An 18,313-nucleotide genomic window follows, 5' to 3' on the forward strand; every position below is an offset into this window, starting at 1 on the left:
AAGACCCAACACAGCCAAAAAAATTTTTTAAATAAATAAATAAGATAAAAATAAAATTTTAAAAAAGAAAGAAATTCTGACACATGCTAGAAAATCGATGGACCTTGAACAACATGGATGCTAACTGGAAAAAAAAACAGACACAAAAGGACAAATATTGTATGATTCCTCTTAAATGAAAGGTACCTAGAATAGTCAAAGTCATAGAGACAGAAAGTAGAATAGTGATTACCAGGTGCTGATGGGGAGGGGATGATGAAGAGTTACCATTGAATAGGTATAGACTTTCAGTTTGGGAAGATAAAGTTCTGGAGATGGATAGTGGTGATGGCTGCACAGCAGTGTGAACATACTTAATGCCACTGAATTGTAGACTTAAAGGTAGTTAAAATGGGGTAGGTGATGTTGGCATCAGAGTGGCATAGACATTCCTCATTTTTGTCCCTTACCCTAACCAACAACAAAAATTTGGCATCCATCTATGGACAAAGGTGCCACTGAGGGAGCTGTGGGATCCAGCACCATAGGCCAAGGGACGTAGGAGGAGTCTTGCCAACCTGTGCTCAAGTAATAGGCAGACAGATCTTGGTCCCAGCTATAGACCCTGCAGTGGCCCATGAACTGGCTCCAGATTCTCTCTGCTGTGGTCTGGGAGTCCCTAGAATCAACCATGGGTGAGAGAGCCTTTGTTGAAGTCCAGCTTTCCAGAGGAAAAGTTCTAGGACATGAAAGGAGAAAAAAAATACAAGTCTGGACACAATGGAGAGGGTAAGAGGAACCGCTTGACTTTATCCACATCATTCCTCCCCCAAGGCAGCCCAACTTGGTGCCAAGAGAGATCTCCTCGGCCCACGATTAATCTCCTGCAGGGGAAAGGGAAAGCATATGAATGAGTGCCCAGCCTTCCCAGTTGTGCAGGATGCAGCCCAAGGGGCTCATTCCTCTCTTGCCCTATCCACAGTACTGAATCCTGAACCACATGACTGGAGGGCGGGAAGAGGCCGGGAGGGTGGAGATAGGATTCTGAGGGCTTTAAAGGGATGCAAATCCTACTAGCTGCATCGGGACTCCATCGGGAAGCCCGCCCATACGTCGCTGGGAATGTCTCACTTGCGAATTGGCCCACCGTCACCCTCAGTGCCCCAGGTGCCTCACCCACACCACACCACCCCTCTGGGGCCAGGTCCCTGTGTGTGCTCCTGACAGCAGCAGCGAGAACAAACTTTGGTGCATAGCTAGTGGACACACACAGAAAGCCAACCTGAATCTGTGGGCTGGGGACAGACCACAAGCTTGGTGGTGCTAAAGCTTTAGCACCACCTTTGGGAAAACAACTTTGCAGCATCCAGAGAAGGCATAGAAGCTTAAGAATTCTGCCACAAGAGGGAGCAAGAAGCATGGAGCATGTGTACCCATATAAGGTCTGAGAAAGCCTCAGAATCTCTAGCCTGGCCAATAGAAGGTATCTGTCTTCAGAAGGCAGTTAGTAAAGACTGGAGAAGATGACTGCTACTTCAAATGTGAAGATAGCAAAGCAAAACTCCAAGGAACATAAAAGATCAAGGTAACATCACACCACCACAGGATCAAAATAATCTTCCAGTATCAAGACCCAAAGACAGAGAGATCTTCAATTCACCCAATAAAGAATTCACATAGCTGTTTTAAGGAAACTCAATGCGCTTCAAGGAAACACAGAAGGTCAATTCAATGAAATCTGGAAAACAATATACAAATAAAATGAGAGGTTTAACAAAGAGATAGAAATCATAAAAAAGAACCAAACAAGTTCTGGAGCTGAAGCATACAATGAATGAAATGAAAAATGCAGTAGAGGGACTTCCTTGGTGGCGCAGTTGTTAAGAATCTGCCTGCGGGGGGTCAGGGGGGAATGAATTGGGAGATTGGGCTTGACATATATACACTAATATGTATAAAATAGATAACTAATAAGAACTGCTGTATAGCACAGGGAACTCCACTTCGCTGTACAATAGAAACTAACACAACATTGTGAAACAACTATACCTCAATTTAAAAAAAAAGAATCCACCTGCCAATGCAGGGGACACGGTTTCGATCCCTGGTCCGGGAAGACCCCACATGCCTTGGAGCAACTAAGCCCATGCACCACAACTACTGAGCCCATGTGCCACAACTACTGAAGTCTGCGCGCCTAGAGCCCATGCTCCACAACAAGAGAAGCCACCACAATGAGAAGCCTGAGCACCACATCAAAGAGTAGCTCCCTTTCACCGCAACTAGAGAAAGCCCACGTGCAGCAACAAAGACCCAACACAGCCAAAAATAAAAAATAAATAAATTTATTCAAAAAAACGCAATAGAGAGCAACAGCAGATGGATCACACAGAAGAATCTGTGAGATAGAAGAGAGGAATTTAGAGATTATCCAGTTCGAGGAGATCAAAGAGAAAAGAATGAAGAAAGCCTATGTGGTCTATGGGTTACATCAAAAAAAGAGAGAGAGAAACATTTTTCAAATTATTGGAGTTCCAGAAGGAAAAGTGAGGGAGAAGGAGGCAGAAAGCTTATTTGAAGAACTAATGTCTGCGAACTACAATAATTTGTTAATGAATACACAAAATAAAAAGACATAAATTGTGACATCAAAAAGATAAAAGTGGAAAGTAGAGAGGTAGTTTTTGTCTGTGATTGAAGTTAAACTGTTATCAGTGTAAAAGAGATGGTTATACCTATAGGATGTTATATGTAAGCCTCATGGTAAACACAATGCAAAAACCTACAGTAGATTCACAAAAGATAAAGAGAAGGGAATCAAAGCATACCACTATAGAAAATAATCAATTCAAAAAGGAATGCAGCAAGAAAGGGAGAAAGGAAAAAGGGAACTACCAAATGTTCAGAAAACAATTAACAAAATGGCAATAGTAAGTCCAGAGCTATCATTAATTATGTTAAATATAAATGGACTAAATTCTCCAATCAAAAGACACAGAGTGGATGAATGGATTGAAAAACAACACAACTACATGCTGCCTACAAGAGGTTCACTTCAGCTTTGAGGACACACAAAGGATCAAAGTGAAGGGATGGAAAAAGACATTCCATGCAAGTAGAAACTAAAAGAAAGCAGGGATAGCTACACTTAAATCACACAAAATAGACTTTAAGCCAAAAATGGTAACAAGAGACAAAGAAGTTCACTATATAATGATAAATGGGTACATAAGAGTAAAAAGTTAAATTTCTCCCTGACAATCCCATTTCCTGTAGTGGATACCTCTAACAACCATTGGCACATTATTTAAGACATTTTTTTCTTCACAAGATTTCTTTTTACTCATAATGTAAAAGTTTCCTGATTAATCACTTAATACTTTACCCCAAAGTCCAACTTCTAATCCTAATGGAAATGCACCCAGCCTCTGGTACTAGCTACAGATTTGAGGACTTGATAGGATGAACTCAGGAGTGAAGGACCTCAAATCTGATAGCCACCAAGGCCTTGATAACGCTTTCAGAGGCCTGGTTATTAGCCCACAAGACACATTCCTTCTTCCCAAGTGCTCTCCAGGGTTCTATATGCCCAATAAACAAGTAAAATAATAAATATGTATTTGACTCCACTATCTGCACCATCCCATGTCCAGTCAACTACCAAGTCCTATTATTTCTTCCTTCATTCAAAAATACTTCATTAAGAGATTATATGCCAAGTTCTATGCTAGGCTGTGGGGATACCAAGATGAATAAGACTTAGTTCCTGCCCTCATGAAGCATGTAGTTTGGAATGCAGGGAAAGACAAGTAATCAAATAAGTAAAATAGATTCAACTTTTAAATCTCGATGGTCGTTCATTCCACTCTTCTAAACTATCAGTTGACCTCTGAGGAATGTTTAAAGCAAGAGGTTTCTATTTTGGTTGCACGTTAGATTCACCTAGGAAGATTTTTTAAAATATGCTGATGCTGGGGCCCTACCCGAGAGCAATTAAATAGAATCTCTGGGGCTGGGGCCCAGGCATCAGCATTTGTTAAAAATTCTCCAAGTGATTCTAATGTGTAGGCAGAGTTAAGACATCCAGCTTACATTTGCAGCAACATGGACGGACCAAGAGATTATCGTACTAAATGAAGTAGGTCAGAAAGAGAAAGGCAAATACCATATGATATCACTTACACATGGAATCTAAAATATGACACAAATGAACTTATCTATGAAACAGAAACAGTCTCACAGACATAGAGAACAATTGTGGTTGTCAAGGGAGAGGTGGAGTGGAGGAAGGATGGATTGGGAGTTGGGATTAGCAGATGCAAACTATTATATATAGAATGGATAAACAACAAGATCCTACTGTATAGCACAGGGAACTATATCCAATATCCTGTGATAAACCATAACGGAAAAGAATGTAAAAAAGAATATATATATTCTTATGGAAAAACCTGAACGAACTTTTTGGCCAACCCTATATATATATCTGAATCACTTTGCTGTACAGCAGAAATTAACACAACATTGTAAATCAACTATACTGCAATAAAAAAATTGCGGCTTAAAGTATGTCACATCATTTGTCATGGTATATTAACAGTAAGTAAAACCAAAGACAGACCAACAGCTCCCAGCTAAAAGGCGTTATCAGTGTAAAAGAAATCTATTATTTCTGAAATTTAAACCCAGTTAGTATCATGCTGGCTACTGGACAGTTAACAAGTAGTTGCTCATGTTTCCTCTGGTTAATGAATTCCTTCTTAGCCAATAAATGAATAATTAAGTTCATTAAGTTATTGACTTAAGAAAAAATACTAATCTGAGGTGTGAAAGCATCTTTCTCTGAGAAACTATATTCTTATAATGACCCAATCAAGACCCGACCTCATATCAAAGAGCAGCCACACTTGCTGGTTGTGCTGAAAGGCTTTGATCTGTGTTCCTGTATAAGAACTACTTTTTACTATCAGGTAAGTAAAGCAAACATTTCTTTCATAAAAAGAGTAACTTTTTAAAAATTATTTACTCAGAAATATCTTGTGGTTTGGGAATTCCCAGGTGGTCCAGTGGTTAGGACTCGGCGCTTTCACTGTTGAGGCCGGTTTGATACCTGGTGGGGGAACTAAGATCCCATAAGATCCCACAAGCCCTGAGGTGCAGCCAAAAAAAAAAAAAAAAAGTTAAAGACAATTACTGGCTCATGAAAAATTGTAAAAAAAAGACAATCTCCATTGAAAACGAGATATACTAAGAAGTATATTTTAATAGTATTATTGATGTTTGCTTCCATTAAGACCAGGAATGTAAAATTGTAATAAATTCTGGTTTTGGTATAAATACTTAAAATACTGTTGTGAAGTTTTTTTTTTTTAAATAGAATGGTAATAACTGAGCACGACTTTTTCATATTAATATTTATTTATTTGGTTGCACTGGGTCTTAGCTGTGGCATGCAGGCTCCTCAATTGTGGCATGCAGACCCTTAGTTGCGGCACGCACGTGGGATCTAGTTCCCTGACCAGGGAGTGAACCTGTGCCCCTTGCAGTGGGAGCCCAGAGTCTTAACCACTGCACCACCAGAGAAGTCCCAATATTGTGAGTTTTGTGAGGTTTTTTAAAGTAATTTTTATTTAATTAATTAATTTATTTATGTCTGTGTTGGGTCTTCCTTGTTGCCTGCGGGCTTTCTCTCTAGTTGCGGCGAGCAGGGACTACTCTTCCTTGCGGTGCGCAGGCTTCTCATTGGGGTGGCGTCTCTTGCTGCAGAGCACAGGCTCTAGGCGCCAGGGCTTCAGTAGTTGTGGCTCACAGGCTCTAGAGTGCAGGCTCAGTAGTTGTGGCGCAGGGGTTTAGTTGCTCCGCAGCATGTGAGATCCTCCTGGACCAGGGCTCGAACCCGTGTCCCCTGCATTGGAAGGTGGATTCTTAACCACTGCGTCACCAAGGAAGTCCCCCAATGTTGTGAGTTTTAATACACCAATTTTTCAATATTTTTTCAACTACCTTAACATTGTAAGGAAAATAGAATTCCCTGGCGGTCCAGTGGTTAAGATTCCGTGCTTCCACTGCAGGGGGCACGGATTCGATCCCACATGCCACAGGGAGCATCAAAAAAACTTTGTAAGGAAAACTAAAAGGAAAGAAACTGAAGACACGGGTAGGGGCAGGGGAATTCACCTCTAGGCCAGCTATTAACTAGTAGAAGTGTGTAATAGTTCAGTCACTAGGAGGCAAACAGATAAGATCGGAATTAAGATATCTATCAACAGACCCTAATCTAGCCAATTCTTCACCAAAACAAAGGAAAGCCTTTAACTCTGGAAGTGGCAATACCTGAGACCAAGCTGTACTCCTAGCTGAGAAGGGGAAATTCCTAGAAGAGGATCCTTGCCTTTTGCTCTCCTTCAGGATGTCACCCTCGTTCTGGAAGGCGGGGGCGAGGGGAAAGGAATGTAGATACGTCCCCCACCCCCTACGGCGGGGACAACAGACGACGGTCAGGAGAGGTAAACTCTCTACTCTCCGAGGATCCCAGAAGGAACGAACACGCGAGGGTAGCACAGGGAGGGAGCACTGCGCATGCGGAGAAAGCGGCCCTGCGGGCGACGGGGCGTACCGCGCATGCGCCAGGATCTGGGGACGCGCCCCTTTTTTTTTCCCCTCCGGACAGGTGAGCGGCGGCCTCTCTTTCCCGCCCTCTCGCCCCGCCTCCTGCTTGGCTCGCCCCCAAGGCGTTGCCATGGGGACCCAGCGGCCACAGCTGGCCTGTGGCGGTGCCGCCTGCCTGGTCGCTTTTGCGGACCTGGTGGCGGCGACAGTGGGAGCTCATGGAGCTTTCGATTAACGACGTCGACAAGACCAAGAAGCGGTCGGGTCTGGGCCGTTGTAAGCATTTCTTTTGGTTGGGCGTCGCCTTCGACACGGTGGGCGCGACCGTGATGTTCACCGGGGTCTTCGCCGATCTGCTCTTCTACGACCTGTTGCTTTACCTGGGTTCCATCATCATCTTCCTCAGCCTCCTCTGGTGGGTTTTCTGGTACAGCGGTAACATCGAACTGTCTTCTGAAGAGCCCTTGAACAGGCCCTACCACCTGCCTTCCGCCACCACGCTGGAAGTCCTGAGCCAGACCATCAGCAACCGTTTCTCTTTCAACATGGGCAGCGTTTCCAACACCTTTATGCGGATGCGGCCGCGGCGGCGGCACCGCAAGAGGTTCCTGCAAGGGAGTGCTCTGGATATGACCGTCACGGGCCAGGTCGAAAACCAGCTAGACCAGGACAAAGACGGGATGGAAGGTGCCAAGGAGAGCGGCGACGCTCAGGACTTCGGCAGCGAGGATCTCCCCAAACCTGAAGCTGTCAAAAGTTTAAAGGGAGTTTGCTCCTTGGGCCCCAATGCAGGTCCCCTAGGCACTGAGGCTAGTCTCCCAAGGTTTGTTAAAGGACCATGGACCCATCTGGTGCAGCCATTCACTCCATCTCCTCTGGACCAGCCTCTCACTCCAGCCATCCTGGCTTTTAAGAGCCTGCCCATAGTCCCCGTGGCCTCTGCTAGCCAGCCTCTACCTATTCTGAACTCTAAGAGCCAGCCTGTAGTTTCCTTGGCCTCTACGAGCCAGCCCCCTGCAGTTACTCTTGCCTCTGTGAGCCAGCCTGCTGCCCCCTTGGCCTCTACTAGCCAGCCTCTACCTATTCTGACTTCTAAGAGCCAGCCTGTAGCTTCCTTGGCTTCTACTACTCAGCCTCCGGTCCTGTTGGCCTCTAAGAGCCTGCCTGCTGTCCCTTTGTGCTCTACAAGTCAGCCTCTGACCATCCTTACCTCTCAGAGCCAACCCCTGGTACCTGTGGCCTCTCAGAGCCACCCCCGGGTACCTGTGGCCTCTCAGAGCCACCTCCTGGTGCCTGTGGCTTCACAGAGCCAGCTCCAGACTCTTGCTCAGGCCTGTCAAACTCAGCCACCACCTCTTCTGGCTTCCCAATCCCAGGGTCTGGCCACCCAGGTCTCTCTGCTCCAGCTTCTGCCCACCCAGTCTTTTCAGACCCAACCTGTGGACCCTCAGGTGGCCCAGGCTATCCAGGACTTTCAGGCCATGTATCACACCCAACAGACCTCCCAGAGCGGCTCTTTAGTCCAGAGGATTGGACCAAGCCAGTCTCCATCTGCCCAGGAGTTTCACAAAGAGCCAGTTGCTTTCGAGACCCCGCCACCAGCGGGCCAGGAGCTAAGTCAGAACGCCCCTGACACTGCATCCCTGCTCCCTGAGTCCCCAGCTCCAGCTGCTCAAGCCCAGCAGTCAGTGCCCCCTGGCAGGGCGCCCACCCCCGTCCCGGAGAGGAGGAGTTGCTCTCTCTAGCACAGAACCAGACCCCAGCCCTCCGAGTGGCCCTAAGGCCTCCACCAAGTAAGTGACTTTGGAGGAATACCTGCAGTATTCCTTAACTGTTTCCGGGTCCATGTTCTGGTGGTTTCCTCAACCCCCTCTCTTCAAAAACGTTAAGTTACTGGAGGTGAAGTGGCCTCTTCCTTCAGGGATTAGATCATTTGAACTTTGGTAGATTTTTGAAACTTAGTGCTCTGAGTGGATGAGTTGCTGTTAAGGTTTTATGGCTCTCCCAGCCTGATATTTTATTTCGACTTCGTGGGGAGATGGTGTTAATTACCTTCCTTCAGGGCCTCTAAGGTGGGGGGGGACTCTGCAGTGTTTCTGAAACAAGATGATTTTAGGTGGTACAGGGACACAGCACAAATAGCAGTGAGCCTTCCAGTGGGAAAGTTATTCCCTTTTCAATCTTTCTGATTATATCAAGGAGAATGTCCTTAGTTTGGGGTTAGTGATCTCTAACACCTCTGTAACGCTTTGGTAGGCAACACCTGCACCCCGCTAGGATTTAATACCATTTGTGTTAACAAAGTTATTTCAGTGGGTAACTTCTATTCATGCCCAGTAATACTGGTTTCTCTATTTATTGATACAATTGTGATGGTTCCTTTTTGAAATCCACTTATTTAAGTAAAAAATACTTTACATGAGTCAACGTAAAGGTAAAAATTAATTGTAGAGTGAAACTTGGAAAGATTCTGAGATTTGGAAAACATTTGGTTATTTGTACTAAATCGTATGCGCTTTCTATTAAACCCCAAGACCCTTTATTCTGACCTATTGGATGAATTTTGTGGTTAAGGTTATTGAGGAGGAAGTCCACTTAACTCCCAAACAATTGGAATGGTAGAAAAGATCATGTGAAGGTCAAAATTGGTGACCCTGCTTCTCAGGGGGTTAAGTGCTGAGTGTCAATATCCTGGTCTTTCTCTCTAATCCTGTTGATAAGTTACTTGGGGGGCAGGGAGGAAGAGTATGGGGGGCAGAGCAATACTTTGAAATTATGTTAATGCTCCTTGTTTAAATGCTACCAACATATTCCAGAAGGTGTTCATCCTTATTTCATATTGGTTGGTTTCATTTCCAGCGTGAGATACAACTGAATATTAGGTGTAAGTCAAACTCTTAATTTCCTTGATTTTCTCCAATTCGCCTTTAAGAGAATGTGTAACACTCTCTAGGTATATAAACACATATATATTCTATAGATAATCATAGGGGCAAAGCATTTTAGCTCTTTTGATTTTGTACAACTTGGACACGTGGATTCTAAAATGAAATACATTCAGTGATTTATGTTTATCTCTATAAAAAAATTTTTAAGAGCAAAACACTGACAAACCATAATAATTCCAGAAGTTAAGGGTTTAGTATTATTGAAAAAGATCATTTTTTCCCATTAATTCTTTCATGTAATTCATGTGATCGAAATAATTCTCCATGTAATTCTTGAAGGAGCACTTACTAAGTGCCAGGAATAATGGTAAACGCATATAAACATGAAAGGATGCAGACCTTGCCGTCAGAAAGCTTAGAGACCCTGTTCTCTAAAGAGGAGAAAATTTTAGACAAGGAAGGAGAAGGGGTAGGCTGGTGTCTACCTGATAATTTTTAGTGGAATAATTATTTTTGACAGGAAGAGCCATGCAGTGCCTTTCAAATAATTAATTCACTGACCCGGCATTTACTGAATTTCTAGCAAGTGCCAGGCATTCCATTAGGCATTGGGGATTCAGAGAGAAGGTGCCCCTGCTCTCCAAGTGCTCACTGTTGATCAGGGCAGACAGATCTAGGAATGACTAACACAGTGTGCTGTAACACGAGTCTGCTCACAGTGTTCCAGAATACAGGGTGAGGAATTTTTGAATTGGATCCTAAAGTAAGTGTCTGTTGATTGAGGAAGATGAGAAGAACATTCCATGCATGGGGGAAAATCATCAACAGAAAGGCTCAGAGATGTAACAGTCAGTCCATGGCTTGCTGGTGACACATTTGGGAAAGGATAATCCGATGCTGGAGTCAAGAGTGCTTGGGGTTGGGTGTGAGGAAGTGGGAAACCTTTGAAGGCTTTTTAAGAAGGGTACTTGTGTTCATAATTCTACCTGTGGGCCCTGTTCTGAAGTAATGGCAGGAGGCCAATAATTAGAGAATAATTGCTAAATTCTCTCCCAGTTAGTTCTAAGGGGAAAACAGTCCTCTTAGATGTTAGTAACAGTTTCTAATTAAAGTGTAGGGGACTTCCCTGGTGACGCAGTGGTTAAGAATCCGCCTGCCAATGCAGGGGACACGGGTTCGAGCCCTGGTTCGGGATGATCCCACATGCCACGGAGCAACTAAGCCCGCGTGCCACAACTACTGAAGCCTGCATGCCACAACTACTGAAGCCCACACGCCTAGAGCCTGTGCTCCACAAGAGAAGCCACCGCAGTGAGAAGCCCGCGCACCGCAACAAAGAGTAAACCCCACTCGCAAGTAGAGAAAGCCCGCCTTAAGCAACGAAGACCCAGCACAGCCATTAATTAATTAATTAATTAATTAAAAAATAAAGTGTAGGCTCCATGGGTATTCATCCCGGAAAACACTGTCAGGTGTTTATTTACTTGTACATAACATTTTTTTGCTACAAAGATTGTTGCCAGGCCCTTTCCCGGTTCTTGGATGGCACTACCATAGAAATGATATTGTTTCCACAAGACCCTTAGGCAAGCAGAGCTTTTTATTCAAAGAGGTAGCGTGTACACAAGGGAGAGGGCAGAAAACTACAACAACAACAAGAAAACAAAGCAAAACAAAACTTCCAGCTTCTAGAGTAGAAGGGGCGAGTTGCTTTTATAACAAAAGGGAGGGTTTGTCTCATGGATCACTGATAGTTTCCAGAACTCGTCAAACGTCTTTGATCATCAGCAGGTGGCTCCACGATGGCTATCAGGAATAGGGAGTTGCTTCTGTGAGGGGGAAGAAATGCATGAGAATTTTCTGCAAAAATGCACGGGAACAGATAAGGTTAATCTCTGGGACTCAGACCCCCGGGGCCTTTGTTCTTTAGTCTACAAGGCCTGTTTTGCCCAAGGCCGTTACCCTGGTCCTTTTCCGAAATGGCTGTGCTCTTGTCTTCCTGTCTCAAGATGACGTCAGGTAGAATGACACCATTTCGATGCATTTCTCTGTACTGATGGTAGGATAAGTACCTATCTAAAATGGAGGTTGACAAATTTTTTTCTATAAAGGCCCAGATGGTAAATATTTTAGGCTCTGTGGGCCAAAAGGCAAAATCCAGACTATTATGTGGCTGCTTATATAACAAGAGAGTAACTACTCCCACCGCACCCCACCCCCTTTTGCTGGGGGGGTGGGCTGTACAGCGGCTTTGACTCCAGTTGCGTGGCTGGAGTCATCCACCTGACCAAGAGCAACTGGCCCGAGGCAGAGGGAGACCAGCCTGGCTGGCCAGGTTCGCAACCAGCACAGTGTATTTCACTCTGCCCCAGTGACATCCAGGTCCGAGGCCGTCATTCTCTCCTCTCAGGGAACCTGGCCGTCTCATCTTTGTCTGCTGGCCTGAGGAGAGCTGATTTGCCCTGTTCCTGACCCCCAGGTTGAGATTCCACTGTTGGGTGCCTGCCATCTGCCGTAATGTTCAGGCCCTGAGGAGACGGCTGGCCAGGCAGGCAGGCACAGGGAGCTCTGGGGAGAGCAGGAGTGGAAACTGACCCCCGGGGTTTGGTCTTGGAGGCTCCCAGCCATAGACCACAGCGATGTAAAAGCGCAGAGTGGGGAGAGGTGCTGCTGGCATCTAGTGGGTGGAGGCCAGATGGGCTGCCAAACACCCTATAGTGCTCAGGCCAGCCCCTCACAGCACAGAATTATCCCGCCCCAAACATCGTCAGTGTGAGGCTGAGAAACCCTGATCTAGACTAATAAAAATTTGTGCTATAGTTCACTAGGCACTTAAAAAAAAAAACACCTTATTTTGATCCTCAGATGACGCATTACCTCTTAAATAGTAATGGTATCTTCTCCACTAGACCATGAGGATCTCATTCACCTTTGTTTTGTTCAGCTTTGTGTTCCCATTTTGTATAATTCTGAATCAACACACACATATGGGACATTTATTAATAATAATAGCTAACATTTATTGGGTGTTCATAATACACTACCCACTGTGCTAAGTAACTTACAGGCTTTATCTCATTCGTCACAACCATCAGAGATAAGGCACCATTATTATCTCCACTTCAAGGAAGGGAGATTTGTTATTGGAAGGTTATGTAATTCTTTCAATGTCACATAAATGGAGGAGCTGGAATTGATGTGTAATTGATGTATAATTTGTTATAAGGTGTATATTATAAGCTTTCCTTCCAAGCGATAGTTATTAAAGAGCCTTTTTCTTAAGCCTATTAGTCATAACTTGGGCTGTAATACCCCAGATCAGTCTAGGGTTATTTCTCTATTGAAAGCTTTATTTCTAGAGAGAGAATGCAAATAAACAACTCTTTCATTTTTTGGTTCCTCTCTATGTTTATAAGTCTCATCTCAAATAAAATTGCTTTTTTCTTTCCAGAACTCACCAATGTTCCTACAGATTTAAGTGCAAGTTTATAAAAGCACAAATACTTACCTTAATCTCGATTTGGAAACCTCCATCTGGAGCCCTGGCCTGTCTCAGCCCAGCAGACTTGACCAGCTGCCTCCGCCAAGTCTGTGCTGCAGAGTGGGGAGAATTTTCCAGCCCCAGACAGTAAAGATGTTTATTGCCAGAATTTGAAGCCATAATAAACTCTGCTGTTCCAAATGAACTTCATTTTAAAAGAAGTTGGTTTTTAAAATAGACTCCTCTTGTGAAAGCATTCCAGCATTCTAAGCGGAAAATCATGTCTCACATACTCTGGGTGAATGTGTCAGTACAAATCCCACAGAAATTGACATTGAAAATTGCAGCTCCTTGTATTTAAGGATGCTTTGTGACCTCATTAAGCTATCAGAAAGGTTAATACAATCAAGGTATTATAACATGTTACAGTTTATTTGTATGTTCATTTGATTTAAGCAATATGAGTTTCCCTTTTTCCCAAGGATTTAAAACCTGCTGATTTGATTGCATATCTTAATGATAATCAAATAAAATTCATTTGGGACTGCTCTCCTCTTATGTTCTTTCTTTGTATCAGTGGATTGTTTATGCAAGAATGGTCTAATATAGGGATAGTTTGCTTTTAAAATTTCCAATTATAGGCAAAAGTACATTTTTAGGTGGTACGGTACTTTGGATCAAAACTTCCAAAAATTTAGTTGCTTTTATATTTCTTCCCCTTTTCTGCCCTATGCTTCAGTATTTCTATGTTTATAATTTTAAAAAATTAACTCAAGTTGGAAGACTTTATGCATTGCAGATACTCGGAAAAAAGAATAAGGGAAGGACATTATGCGAAGTGAAATAAGCCAGTTTCAACAAGATATATACTGTATGAGTCCACCTATATGAGATTTCTCATATCAGAGAACCAAATTCAAAGAGACAGAAAGTAGAATGGTGGTTGCCAGAGGCTGGGGAGAGTGGGGAACCGGGAGTTGTTTAATGGGTACAGAGTTTCAGATGAAAAGAGTTCTGGAGATTGGCTGTACAACAATGTCAATGTACTTAACACTACTGAACTGTACACTTAAAAATGGTTAAGATGGTAAATTTTTTGTGTATTTTACCACAATTTTTAAAAAAGAATAATTGGATTAAACCAGCAATTTATAAACCATATGACATTTATCAATTTATTTTTAAGTAATAATATATGCAACAGTTGAGCTTCTGTATATAAAATGAACCAGGTAAGCACAGTTGTTTTAATAACACAAGAACTATAGTTAGGAACTCAGAGAAAAATCAACTTTAACGTAGTACAGAATGAGGGACCAGGTAAGTGCAAAGGACATTGTTGGGGGGTGTGCCCACACACACGTTTCAGGAACCTACAGAAGAGCCTTTTATCTTGCAGTGGCTAATCAATATTCGTATGGTTGGATTTTATCTTGGGTAAATAGAGGTGGTTCTCAAGAACTGTGATAATGGAACCTCAGGTGCTACCACAATGCCAGGAAGCAGATAGTCACCTTGAAAGAAAGATAGAAACAACTTCAATATAAACATATTTAAAATATAAATATGTTTATAAAGATATAAACAACTTTTATATAGATGTTTATGTATTTTAAAAACACAAGGTCCCCAAATGACTGACTGCCTGGAGCAGAGCTGCCCACCAGCCTAGACTCCATGCAGCCCTCGACATGAAGGAAAAATAAATCTCGTTATTCTTAAAAAATAAATACATAAATCAACCAACAAATATAAAATAAAAACACTATCTGTTTTATTTTTCCCCCATTTCAAAAGAAATGTTTTTATACTACCCAGCCATAAAAAAGAATGAAATTTTGCCATTTGCAACAACATGGATGGACTTGGAGGGTATTGTGCTAAGTGAAATAAGTCAGACAAAGACAAATACTGTATGGTATCACTTATACGTGGAATCTAAAACATGTAACGAACTAGTGAATATAGCAAAAAAGAAACAGACCGACAGTTACAGAAAACAAATTAGTGGTTACCAGAGGGAAGAAGGAAGGGGGGAGGAGCAAGATGGGAGTAGGGGATTAAGAGGTACAAACTATTATGTATAAAATAAGCTACAGGGGACTTCCCTGGTGGCACAGCAGATGGGACTCCATGCTCCCAATGCAGGGGGTCTGGGTTTGATCCCTGGTCAGGGAGCTAGATCCCACATGCATAGCACAACTAAGAGTTCACATGCCACAACTAAGGAGCCCTGGAGCCGCAACTAAGGAGCCTGCCTGCTACAACTAAGACCTGGTGCAACCAAATAAAGAAATAAACGTTTAATAAAATAAATAATCTACAAGGAAATATTATACAACACAGGGACTATAGCCAATATTTTATAACAACTTTAAATGAATTATAACCTTTAAAAATTGTGAATCACTATATTGTACACCTGTAACTTATATAGTATTGTACATCAACTACACTTCAATTAAAAACGTGATATAAAAAAATAAATATATAGGATGAACAGATTTTTAAAGTTTAAATCTTTGGGTAATATATTTCCATATTACAAAATCCAAAAAGCATAAAATAGCACATAGTAAAGTCTCTCTATAATCCTCAGCACAGTGCTACTGATAGACATTAAAAATGTTATTAGGACTTCCCTAATGGTGCAGTGGTTAAGAATCCACCTGCCAATGCAGGGGACATGGGTCGAGCCCTGGTCTGGGAAGATCCCACATGCCACGGAGCAACGAAGCCTGTGTACCACAACTACTGAGCCTACGCTCTACAGCCCACAAGCCACAACTACTGAGCCCATGTGCCACAACTACTGAAGCCCATGTGCCTAGAGCCCGTGCTCCGCAACAAGAGAAGCCACTGCAGTGAGAAGTTGCGCACTGCAACAAAGAGTAGCCCCCGCTCGCCGCAACTAGAGAAGGCCCACGTGCAGCAACAAAGACCCAACACAGCCAAAAATAAATAAATAAATTTATATATTTTAAAAAATGTTATTAGTTTCTTGTAAATCCTTTCGTTCAAATACATATATATAATATATTCATTATATACCATTCATTTGTATATATAAAGTGCTTATACTGTACATTCTAGTGTTTTTTTTCAAAGTTTTTTATCTCAAGCTTGGTTCCCTTAAATGTCCTTTTTTTTTTTTCTGAGAGCAGTTTCTTTCTTTCTTTCTTTCTTTCTTTCTTTCTTTCTTTCTTTCTTTCCTTCCTTCCTTCCTTCCTTCCTTCCTTCCTTCCTTCCTTCCTTCCTTCTCTCTCTCTCTCTCCTTCCTTCCTCCCTCCCTCCCTCCCTCCCTCCCTCCCTTCCTTCCTTCCTTCCTTCCTTCCTTCCTTCCTTCCTTCCTTCCTTCCGGCTGGGCCGTGAGGCAAGTGGGATTTAGTTCCCCAACCAGGGATTGAACCCGCTTCCCCTGCAGTGGAAGCGCAGAGTCTTTTCTTTCATTTTTTTTTAATGTGATACTGTTTATTTTAACTTCAAAAACATTTCAGCATTCTAAACATACAAAAATAAAAATAACAGAACGTTGCAGATTGTGCTTAGTATAGAAGGTTCTTGAACTCTCATCAATGCAGTGGCTCTTGGCTTTGCTGACAACGAAGAGTTCTATGGTTTGTTTAAAAAACAAACAGTTTAAAACTACTGTACTTCAACTAAAAAGGATCCAAAACACTTCTCATGCCAGCTGACCCTCCCCCCCTTTCCACAGCTAAGAATGGCAGCGGGATGCTATGTCTCTATATACAGAAACAAGACAACCTGAAGCTAAATGGATGCCCACTGCAGTGTCCACAGGTCCAGCCCCACAGTGCACGCCCTGAGCTATGGCCCCTTCGGAAGGCATCTCCCTTACAGCTGCCACGCCAAGCAAGGAGCATCAAGAGTGTGTCTCAGTTGCTTTGTTCTTCTTACAAACTATAGATATCTACAGTTGAGAACTCGCGATTCCTAGCCAATGACCATAGAGTTAACACACCACCTCACAAATTAAAAAAAAAAAGAAAATGCCAGAAACATCTTTAAATGCCTGTCACACCAACAGCAAAGTGCACAGAGTGAGGAGAACAGGAGAGCCTTTTCATTTTTAAAATGTTTGGAAACATGTACAACTTTGATACAGTTTCTGGGTGCTCCAGACACCCATGGCCACTTCATGTAAATCACTGACAGTTGCTAGAGCACTCTGAGAGACTACGATATGATCATGATCCAGTTGGGTAATTCAACCTAATGAGGGCAACAGACACGTCTTGGGCGAGAGGTGTGTCAATCACGGCGCTCCCTACTCTAAGGTATTCACAAGGAGACAGATCAACAGTTTTTTTTATTCATCCTCCTCCTCCTCTTCTTCATCCTTGTCTTCTTCATCTTCCTCTTCCACCTTTTTCCGGGCAACTTTAGAAGGACCCTTGGCGCCATCAAACTTCCCTTTAGACTTACAGTGTGCGACATCCTTCTCGTATTTCTCCTTCAGCTTCGCTGCCTTGTTGATGTATGGCTGCTTCTCGCTGTCACTAAAGTTATTCCACATCTCGCCTAGCTTCTTTGCCACATCTCCTATAGAGATGCCAGGGTTTGTAGATTTGATCTTGGGGCGGAATTCAGAACAGAACAGGAAAAAATCCAGACGGTGGTCTCTTGGGGGCATTCGGGTCCTTCTTCTTGCCTCCCTTAGCTGGTCTGTAATCCTTCATTTCCCAGTCATAGCGCACTTTATCTGCCTTTGCCATTTCGTGAAATTTAGACTTCTCTTTCCCAGACATTGTCTTCCACCTCTCAGAGCACTTCTTGGAAAATTCTGCAAAATTGACAGGGACCTCAGCGTTTTTCTTCTTATGGTCCTCTCTGCACGTCTGCACAAAGAAGGCATAAGCAGACATCTTGCCCTTTGGTTTCTTGGGATCACCTTTAGCCATCCTGACTGTATTGTTCGCTAGCCTGGGCAGCTGCAGGGCAGGACGCGCGGCTCAGCGCTCCACAGCCTCGCGCTAGCTGCCTCCACGAAAGCCGCCTCGAAGCACAGAGTCTTAAACACTGGACCGCCAGGGAAGTCCCTCTAGTTTTTCTTCACATACTGTTCAATACCTTGCTTTTTTCACTTAATATATATTTTGGAGAGCTTTCCATTTGGGGCGTTAAAGAGCTTTCTAATTCTTTTTTATGAACACAGAGTATTCCATTGAGTGGATGTATCATAATCAATTTTTTTTTTTTTTTTTTTTTTTTTTTTGCGGTGCCGCACGGCTCGTGGGGTCTCAGTTCCCCCACCAGGGATCGAACCAAGGCCATGGCAGTGAAAGCACTGAGTCCTAACCACTGGACTGCCAGGGAAGTCCCTATCATAATCAAT

General features: G+C 43.2%; 1 pseudogene; it reads right to left on the bottom strand.

Annotated features, from left to right (window-relative positions):
• Positions 1–17,287: 17,287 nt before the first annotated feature.
• LOC137749779 (high mobility group protein B3 pseudogene) lies at positions 17,288–17,917 on the bottom strand (annotated as a pseudogene).
• Between the last annotated feature and the right edge of the window lie 396 nt (positions 17,918–18,313).

Source organism: Eschrichtius robustus, chromosome 16, assembly GCF_028021215.1.
Source record: "Eschrichtius robustus isolate mEscRob2 chromosome 16, mEscRob2.pri, whole genome shotgun sequence".
Taxonomy (NCBI): Eukaryota; Metazoa; Chordata; class Mammalia; order Artiodactyla; family Eschrichtiidae; genus Eschrichtius; species Eschrichtius robustus.